Source organism: Anabrus simplex, chromosome 10 (genome assembly GCF_040414725.1).
Source record: "Anabrus simplex isolate iqAnaSimp1 chromosome 10, ASM4041472v1, whole genome shotgun sequence".
Taxonomy (NCBI): Eukaryota; Metazoa; Arthropoda; class Insecta; order Orthoptera; family Tettigoniidae; genus Anabrus; species Anabrus simplex.
In genome coordinates, this window is record NC_090274.1 from 52,135,003 (window position 1) to 52,146,054 (window position 11,052).

The window sequence follows — 11,052 nt, forward strand, 5'->3', positions numbered from 1 at the left end:
CTTATTGCCCAACTAGTTACCTGCACCTCGGGAGTACACAACACCATGACGCCCAGTTCGAAACAGAAACTTTTCTAGTTTCCTTTTTTAGAGAAATGTGCTAAAAGAAATATCATTTTAACATACCTCTTAAATGAAAATGCTTAGAACTATGTAAATACTGATGAGGTAAGAAACTCCTATTATAATTTCAAAGGACGACAACGTTTTGCCTACATCAAAGATTAAGCTACTATTGTGGAATATTGAAGGACTGCTGAGCATGACAAACACACTAGAAGAGATGATACAGGAATTTGATGTAATAATCCTAGTGGAAACATTTTTAACGCATGCGTGGCAAACTAGTAGACATTATTCAACATTCGTCATGGCAGAAAAACCTCCAGTAGGGAGGCCCAAAGGAGGCATTGCATGTCTGTTCACTGATCAGTTCTCACCATTTAGTGTACAATACAGATCTACGAACGTTTTAGTAGTTCGAACCAAGCCGTGTGTTTGTGTATGTGTATATTTCCAGCCAGATTTCTCATCAACTGAGATTATTGAGGAAGTTAGTAAAGCTTTAACTGTGACTACTAGGGATGATGCCATTTTCCTTGCCGGAGACCTAAATTGTCGCATCGATGCAGAACATCGAAAATCAACAGAAGTTTTGGACTTCTTAGAAGAGGAAGGTCTTTGGTTGGTGAATGCCTCTGACATGAATACCTACATGTCTCATAATGGTGCTAGCACAATAGATCTGGTGTTTATAAACTCTAAGTTTGTGTCGATCAAGCAGGAGGTTATTCTTGAGGCGCAACGGAAACACCTACCAGTTGCAACTTCCTTACAGCTGGAGAATAGGCCTAGTACGCTTGATACAGTTAGAGACCGTACAAAAATAAGTAGAAAAAGTAATCCGTCTCTTATCTGTGATGAAGATAATCAAACGATACTTAACCTATTACGAGAGGGTAATCTTAATGAGGTTGCATTATATCTAGAAGTGCTGCTCCAGAATGCTACGCTACCAACAATACCTGTGGTCAGGAAATCTCAACCCTGGTTCACCAATGAATGCTATAAATGTCGTAGAGATGTGCTGGAAGCATTACATACAGCCCGAAGAGAGAAAACAAAAGAATTCCTTGAAATATATGCCAGTAAAAGGAGAGCATACAAACTACTACTAAAAGAAGCCAAAAATCATTATAGAGAGGAAGAAGAAAAGAAACTTATAGAACGTGCCAGTCTAGATCCTTACCTGGCTCTGAAGCCTAGACAACCGAAGTTCTCCAGGAACTTACCAATGGAAGTTTGGGAAAAGCACTTGAGTGCAGTGCTTCAAGAGAGAGACACACGACCTACTAATTATTTCGTGCCAGTTTTTCAAATAATCCCTGAAATTGACGAATTTTCAATTAATGAGGTTGTATCAACTATTACAGCATCTAAAGATAACAAGGCATGTGGCCCAGATCACATTTTTAATGAACATCTTAAAGCTGCTCTCCCAAAATTGGGTGAATCCATCACTCGCCTAATGAATGAATGCTTGCGGCAAGGTAGGATACCAGACAACTGGAGAAAATCTACTATTAAAATGCTATATAAAGGCAAAGGTGATACCGCAGATCCCAACTCATATAGAGGAATAGCGCTAGAGTGTACTCTACTAAAGACTTTAACTTCATTAGTGGGTAAACGTCTCATTAAACTGGTGGAAAATAACCTACCAGAGTCGCAATTCGGATTTAGAAAAGGGAAATCAACGACTTTAGCTATCCGCTGTCTCCAGAATGACATAGAAGAAGCCTTAAAGAAACCAGGGGGTAAATTGCATGCCATCTTTATAGATTATTCGAAAGCTTTTGACACCATAAGCAGAACCATACTGTTAGAAAAATTGGAGAGTTTCATTGGTAGTACGAACTACCTTATACCGCTGATTAGGAACTTACTGCTCAACAATTCAATAGAAGTAGATGATGGCATTACCAAATCTATTATTTTGGAACAAACAACCGGGGTATTACAGAGAGACCCGTTAAGTCCATTATTATTCATCATTGCGACAGCAGACATAGTAGATTTGGTAAACCAGGAAAGCGTCAAACTATTAATGTACGCTGATGATATGGTCTTAACATCAACGTCAGAGAAGGAACTCCAGAAATCATTCAACCAAATAATAGGCTGGATAAAGAAAAATTAGCTCAAACTGAATGTAGAAAAAACAGTGTCCATGACGTTTAGAAGAGGGGGACCTCATGGAATCTTCTATTGTGAAGACCAAGAACTTAAGTCCGTAAAGCATTTTAAATACTTGGGCGTAATTTTTCAAACCCAAGGTAATGTTTTCACCCTCCATCTCATAGACCGTCTAAATGCATCTATGAAAGCAATATCTGACATTAAGCACCTGAGAAACTTGTCTTTAGAAACGGCCATAAAACTCTTTCATCTAAAAATCAGCCCTATAGCAACATATGGCTTGGAAAACATTTGAGTATGAAACAGTTAGATAAAATCGAGAAGTTGAAGGCAATCTACTTGAAACGGGCTCTGTGCCTCTCCAAATATTCTCCTTCCCGGCTCGTGTATGAGCTATCCAGAGAGGGATTTTATGTGGAAGAGCTAAGGTTACAGTTGTTACTTCCAGCAACAACACCCTATATACATCTGCTTCGAGACCTACGATCGAAGAAGGCTGACATCTGGGAAGATTTCTACTCTACCGATGCCATGCTAAATCGCGAGTGGGTTCAAGGTGGATATGAACTGCGACACCTGCTAACAAGGTTCTCCGTTCATGGGTTCCATTATAAACTGTGTAATACTAAACGTTATCATGAACCAGGTTTGAACTCTGTATGTTTAAGATGTGGTGCACACTGTACTAGGTACCATGTTTTAAATTGTAAACAGCAATCAGAATCACTGGTGAAATTTTGCAACGAAGACTAATGTTCTATATAGTAATTCTTTGCACATTGTGCGCGTTAAATAAATTATTATTATAATTTCAAACCGAGACCTTGTAATTTTTGTTGTGTTCACTTTCATATGCTCATGTGTAAAGGAAAATGAACCTTACCCTACCGTACTGTATGAATATTGTTTGTATGAAGCCATGACGTATTTACGCCTTCCTACAGAATAATGTGCTTAAATGAACACAACGAAAATTGTCCTTGTTGTTTAAAGGGGCCTAACATCAAGGTCATTGGCCCCAAAATCGTTCTGATGGACTCCATATCCATATGTGGTTGAGAGGCGTGACCAGTCTTAAGGAAAGTAATGGATAGGAAGAGCATTGTCAGATACGTGGTATTAGAACTAGGCCGTCGATATGTTTTCATTTCCAGGTAGTTTATACATTCATTTATTCAAAATTAGTTTTGGCAGATTGAAGAACGTAACAGTTATAAAAATACTAATTCTAGTTCTACTTCTCTACACGATTACTCTATCACCCACTTGGTGGGTTTTTATTTGTCTCCTTTTAACTTCTTTTTGTTGAAAATAGTCTCCTTTGAGGTTCCAATTTAGTGAATTTTGCTGCAGTAGACACTGGCATAGATAGAAATGTTCATTTTCGGGCCTGGGGAGGTGGAATAATGGTCTTACTTTGTCTGTAAATTATATCTACGTCTTCTTCGCAGTAGACTCGATCGAGAATTTCTTTGAATAGGGATCGTGTGTATAGCGAGTGCTGCCACGTGTTGGCTTAATCTGAAGTAACTGGTGGGAGCGGTAGGAGCATTTTTCACCATCGAGTTAGTGAATAGTGTTTTTTATTTTACTAGCTGTAAGTCTTTGACTGTTCACATTGCTTACTGAGGTAGCCTACGTTTTGATTAGGTTCTTTCAGCTAATTCTCTAAGCATGAACGAAACTCATAGTACCTTACCAGTAAACGCAGTAAATGTCACGTGAACTGTTTTGTGTACGGTTGTAATTACACCTACTAAAACAGCCCACCAGGAACGATTTTTTTTTTTCTTTTCCAGCCGCAGCTGCCCATAAGATCAGAAGGGAAGCATGGAGAATATCTTTAAATCGTTCAACACTTGATGAAAAACCGTAGGTTCCTGCCAGTAATTCCAGAATCTGCACCCGACACTTCATTGATGGAACACCTACCAGAGACCTACTTTGCATATGTTACCAGGAAGAACTAATGAGGACGAAATACAGAGGAAACTGACAGTCAGGTACAAGAGGAGGAAAGGGAGACAAAGTGAAATGCAAGAAAACATGAATTCTGTTCCTGAATCACAATTTCCCCAACATTTCTGGCATAGGTATTCAGATGATAATTTACCATTTTCATATGACCAGAGAAATGTAAATGTACTATTTTGTAATTTATATTTTACCCAGTGATAATTCAAAATGTGATTCAGAAACTCTGACAATTTTACACACGAAAGTGTTAGACAGACAAAACACGTACGGAAGCGCTGCGACGTAGCAAAAAAAATAATTGTAAGGTAGTAAAGTATGTATCCATATTATTCTCTACAAGTAAAATATTTCGTACTTTTTCGTAATTTACCGCAGATTTTACACTTTATTTGAGTAAAAACAATTATTATCTTCCATTTGGGACAAATAATACGGTGACATTTCGTGGATTGGATTCGTTCACGTAACCAAAGGATCTAAATTAAGATTTTTTAAAAATTCTTACATTGATGTTAATATTATATGGGGTTTGACTAACATTTGTCTCTCTCAAACATAAACCAGATACTTCTTTTGAAAGTTCTCCTACTGATGAATAATCGCCTTTTCCGCTAGGGGCGCTGCGGTAGAAAATTTGTTGTTACGCACGGTCCCTATAGGGCTACCTATGAACGTTTTGCCTTACTTTGCACTTTTTCTTGTGGCATCTGTAGGTCCTAACTGCCTAAGAATAATATCTTACTCCATGATGTTTAACTGTTCTTGAATAATTAGGCTACTTTTTGATGACTCGTTATCTCCTCTCTCTCTCTCTCTCTCTCTCTCACTGCATGTAGGCCCTATTCGTATCATTCTGCAGACAAGGTGAATATGTTTACACATTTTATAGAATGAATCAAGACAGATGCAGCTCGATTTCTCTGCCTTTCTCACTTCGTGAATATCGTTCCAGTTTCGTGATGAAACCCTCCATATTTCTCCCTCACAGATATCTCTTTTGTCAGACAGTAGCAGTGAGCTTTGGTATCGCTGTCGAATCACCGACAATTTGCTGGTAACTTTACCTTTACGGAGGTGAATCGGTCCATCATAGTTTATTTCTGACGAAAGTAGTAAGTTCATTATCTGCTTTATCTAACATATTAGGTTTCTTCCCACCCATGTAAATATGTTTCGATACACCATGCGTTCGTCCAAGATGTATGTGTTCAGTCCTGAATACAGGCGGTGACAGTAGGCCTAACTGGAAATACACGGTTGGTATTCATTTTCAAAATACAAATCAAAAGTCCTGGTGCTTGGGTCATTTTCCAAAAGGATTAAAACTTGTCCTCTATTTTAGAAAATGCTACTTCGTCCCTCTCTTCCAGTAATGTCCGCATCAGTTTGTTGACTACAAACTTGTTTCTCGTGACCGTTCACTTTTGAAAGCTACATGCCACATAAAAAATAGGTGAAATTTCGGGGTTAGCAACATAGTAGACCAAGCATTATAATACATTTCTGCCAAATCTGACATAAATACTTGTGGTTGCAGGGCTTCTGACAGTGCATTTCTTACAACAGCTAAGAACAGTGGCATAACAAATAAGCCACTTCAACTTGAAAAAAATAAAAACACATGGAAATCCCAGAGAGAGAGCGAGATCATCTGGAACGAAAAGAGTTTTATGTTCAAATCCGTAATTGCTGAGGCTACGAGTACGATCATAACATACAGACTAGTTGCCACACTGCAGATGAAGCATCCCCCCCGTGCTTCATTCATCATCATAAGAATAAACTTATCAGCTTGTAATACTTCAGGATAGGTTTCTAGGAGAATGCTCTGTGGTTCGTTAAACATCACGACAACACCAGAAATCTCCATCTCATTAATCCAAGGCTCTTAAACACTACTAAAGGTTGGGTCCAGCACGAGCCGAGCTGCTATTGGTTTACTAAAGGTTGGGCCCAGCGCGAGCCGAGCTGCTATTGGTTAACGAAATGACGTCACAGTAGGAGCAAAGCAGCTGAGCCCAGAGCGCGTAAATCAGTAGGAATCTCATAATATCAGCAAACATTACAGGTTCTCAGAACTAATTGCAGACCAGACATAAAGATTACTGCTGTTATAAGATTGAAAAAGAGTACAGCATAGTAACTTTTCATTATTTCCATTACGAATAAGGTGTAAATGTAACGTGACAGCACACTGACCAACGCTTGAAATATATTAACATTTCCAAGTTCCTCTATTTAGTTTGAGAAAGGTTACGCACTTTCAAATCTGTAAACATAAATATTTAGAGATATGAAATCTTTGTCATATTAAATCCTTACAGCAGAAATTCCGTGCTGGAACTACCGTATATTAACATACGATATACTGACTCACTTCCGCAGGCATCGAGTTTAAAGCTTAACACATATTATAACAGCAGCAGAAGTAAGTTCATATTCGAAACCATGCATAGATGGTCCTGGAAAACCTACAACCTGTTTGCCAGTCTTTGACCGGGTCAGAGATGAAATGAATGAACCATATATAGGCTATTATTACAATGGGTTCGCCACTCCCAAAGTGATTTATTAATGACTAAACTAGCCCGCCTGGTGTCCATGATCGTTAAGACACTGAAGTCTAAACGGTCTAACACCACAGTTAGCTGGTTCGACTCCTGTTGGTCGAAAAAATTTTCACCATCAGAATTTTGGCTGGCAGGGTGGGGGAGGTAGGTGCTGCCTAGCCAAGGCAGTAAAGGTGTGCTTGGTTCACCCGGAAGGACATGGGTTCGATTCCCCAACAGGAAATCGTAAAATTTAAGAAACAAGATTTCCACTTCCAGAGGTACACATGGCCCTGAGGTTTATTCAGCCTACACCAAAAATGAGTACCAGGTTAATTCCTGGGGGCAAAGGTGGCCGGGCATAGAACTAACCACTCTACCCCACCAAGTGCCGAGGTTACAGATAGTGGAAGCCTTTACCTTCTAGCTCTCCAGGGCCCTTCATGGCCTGTACGGAGATGACTTTGCTTTGCTAGGGTAGGGGAGGTGATGGTATACAGTTTCTAATCACTAGATTGTGTGCCAAAAGCCAGGATTTAATTCCAAATTTCTCTTTTTTTTTTTTTTTTTTTTTTTTTTTTTTTTGCGTCGCACCGACACAGATATGTCTTATGGCGACTATGGGATGGGAAAGGCCTAGGAAGTGGAAGGAAGTGGCCTTGGCCTTAATTAAGATACAGCCCCGGCATTTGCCTGGTGTGAAAATGGGAAACCACGGAAAACCATCTTCAGGGCTGCCGACAGTAGGGCTCGAACCCACGATCTCCCGATTACTGGATACTGGCCGCACTTAAGCGACTGCAGCTATCGAGCTCTGTCAAATTTCTCTGCAGTGCTCATATGGAGCGAGGGCATATGATGCTGTTGATGCTGATTCGTCCATTAGATGGAGACATTAAGCCTTGAGCAGACCTGTGGTGCTACTCGACAGAAGTAGACTATGTGCTGGCACCGGGTTTTACCCTCTCACTTCCTTCTATCATATATCACGTCATTCATTTCATCTAATTAACTCCTCGGATGAGGTTGACATCAGGAACGGCAACCGGTCATAAAAAAACCACTACAACAGGTTCATCTCACCTTATATCCAACCCCACAGAGAAACGGGACTAAGGTTGGACAAACATATTTTGTTGCTAAAATATAAGTAAATTTACATCTGCTGAGAGAATGCAATGTACCAATGTTAATACAGCACATTGTCTTCCAGCTGACCAACCTCTCCAAGAATCAAACAGCAAATGATATAAAATTAATGCTCTCCCTTCTCATTTCTGAGTCACGCCACCAATGGTAACCTCAAGACCATGGCATATTGGTAATTGTTTATCACACTGACCTATGTTTTCCATCTTGAAAAAGTTATTTCTCCCAAAAAAAAAAAAATTGTTCATATGGTGAAGCTACTTCCAAATTTATCCTTCAATTTCTGATTGAGGAGTACAGTTTTAAACTGCAGAATGTTTCATAATTTTTTTAAAAATGAACATTTAGGCATTGCAAGAATATCTCTCTGTATGTCAGATGGTTCAATTATAGGGCATATTCTAGATTTTTGTAAATGTCTGGTAACCCTAGCACTTTGAGACATCCTGAGAGTCATGGATTCCTCAATGACTAATCGTCTGTCCTCTTTGACCTATTGCCAGGTGACTACATGACTACAATCACACTGACCATTGTCACTCTGCTTAAAACTGAATCATAGTCTGCAAAATCTGGAATGGTGGTGTGCCAGAGAGGCTGAGACACCTGGAGTCGTCAGTGTTGTTGACAAGTCGTGCATCTGTCCTGACAGACATGGCAAAACTAATATATGTACAGGGGCACAATGTCCAGCAGCTTGTTATTGTTTAAAAAGGTTGATGTCATGTTGTGGAGTACGATAGCCTACAACATTAAATTACCTTTGGTATTCATCAAGACCCAGCAATATGCTGAGGAGGTCCTGTGATATTTTATCCTATCTTTCTTGAATCTCGGCCAAATATAATTTTCTGACATAATACCATTTGACCCTTGACGCTGACACTGATGTTGACGTCCATACATCATGTATACCTCAATTTCTTCGTACACTGCCGACTTCCATGCGTGGTATAGACCCCTGTAGGCCTAACGTCATTTTGTTCCAGCTTGTAAAGTTTAAACGTTGTCAAGATGGAAATGGTATATCTTTGAAGGTGAAGATCTCTCCCATGTATAAATCAGCCCAAATCAGTGTTTGAAATAGCCTTACCTCTTTCCGGTTGAGAGCATGTAGGTTTAAATTTCTGCTGGATTCCAGAGGATATATGTTAAATTACAGGATGCTTCCTTATGTAGATTGATAGTATAAATCACCATCTCTTCACTGATGTGGATGTTGACATCATCTAGTGAGGATTCCTATAATTCTTTCAATGCCTTGAAACCTTTGTTTCGGTATTACCATTGGAGATATTCAATTGGTCTTTGTTTGAATACTCATTATTTACTGGAAGTTCTGTTTTTGCCGTTTGTTTTAGGTTACACTGATTCAAACAACTTTCATGGTGATGATGGGATAGCAATGGGAAGGATGGGACCATGGCCTTCAGAAAGTGTGATTAGGTAATGGAAGAAAGCCATCTTCAAGGCTGGCAAAAGTAAGATTCAGTAAGATACAGTGATGGCCACCAAGTTAACATTATTCCAATCCAATTAGTAAATCCAAGACCATACAAGGTAGGTATGCCTATATTTAAAGAAATAAGGTACAATATTTAATGAAACAGAAAGTACAACTGATTGCTGCTATAACTAAATAATATTCAAATTTGCTTTTCAGATAGAGTGCATCAAATTCAATCAGGAAGTCATAACAGAATCAGAGATGAAAAGGGGAAAAGAGTATTTCTAAACATGTTGAGATTATTAGTGCTTATAAAAAATTGACTAGTGAAACTACATAACTTCTACAAAATGTTGTAGGTGCAATATACATTTTTCTGTTAACTATAGAAGAGAGATGCCAGTCAGAACTCACATTAATAGTAAGACACATCAGAACTGGATAAAAGAAAAAACTAGCAAAGAAATTCTTACATCATTTATGCCAACAACAAAAAAATAGCAGTCAACAAATGAAATTATGTCAGTCATACATGTTCTACAAATATACCAGAGCATTATTCACCACCATAGTTAGAGAAGTATAGACTATGTCAAATAATTAAATTACTGATTTTTTTCAGAATCAGGCTTGTTTTAAAAATGTGCATTGTGCAACACATGAACAAAACAAATTGTGGGGAATGCATTGGCACCAAAATCTGTTGAAGTGTCACTTGAAACTTGGTGTGAATACCAGCATAATCCAATTTTCAATTTCATGTATACAATGCTGCCACTCATTAAAAACTAAAACAGGTGAAACAGTAAAAACTTGCATATTTTTTTCTTACAAAATGGCCTTTAAATCACCCCTTTTAGCAATCGAATCCACCCACTTGTCATTTACTTTCAAATTTATCAGAACTACTTACAGTACTACTCTTGTATTGAAAGATTATTGATAATACTTGAAAAAGTTTACAATCAACCATTAAATTGTTAGTTTTTCTGGAGAAAGTTTGTAGTAAGATAAGACCTTTCAAGTTCTACTTGTTTATGTAAGATCTCTTCATCTTGTTTTAAATCTACCATTCCTCAAAGCAATGCTTGAGAAACCTTTGCATCCCTTAATTCATTACTTTCTACAGCTCATTTATTGTACAGTACTTGTTCAAAATAACTTTTCACTAAATCTTAATGTTCTTCAATAGTTAACCTTTAAAAAAGGACATCATCCTTTTGCACAACAGAAAAGGCACTCTGAAATTTATTTAGGAAAGTTTGATTTTAAGGGCTTATTTTAGTACAACTGAGAGCATAGAACCTGCCTTTAGTGCACTGAGAACCATTATAGTGTCAGTATAAGTGTCTAAACATTCAAATATTTTGCGTGCTATGGCAAGTTGATATTGGTAAGTAATATCTTTGTCATTCCTCTTTATTGTACATTTATAAGTTTCAGTTTTTAGTTTAAAGTCTTGACTTTATGTATTAAAGCAAGTATAGGTTAATAATATTTGGCATCTTGGGATTAATTAAGTGATTTATCTAGATGTTCTTTTAAAAGGACAGTGGACCTGGGAGAGACCAGTAATTTTTATTTTACAAAACATAACTAAAATCAGTTTCTTTGGTTGTCAGTCAACTGTAATTAGTGTATTTTACTTTAGTATATGTAATATTTCACTTTACAGGTTATCAGCAGGTGTAATAACCTCAATATTGGAATTGCTGATATTATAGTAGTGAT

At 38.0% G+C, this 11,052-nt stretch overlaps 1 long non-coding RNA gene across 2 annotated transcripts; it reads left to right on the top strand.

The window, feature by feature from the left end:
* The first annotated feature begins 3 nt into the window (after window positions 1-3).
* LOC137502370 (uncharacterized) lies at window positions 4-10,650 on the top strand. 2 transcript variants are annotated; one of them, XR_011018745.1, is made up of 3 exons: window positions 4-168; window positions 9,236-9,434; window positions 9,538-10,650. It is a non-coding gene; the product is annotated as an uncharacterized lncRNA (long non-coding RNA). The 2 variants fall into 2 exon arrangements; XR_011018744.1 differs by lacking the exon at window positions 4-168 and adding an exon at window positions 4,005-4,292.
* The last annotated feature ends 402 nt before the right edge of the window (window positions 10,651-11,052 follow it).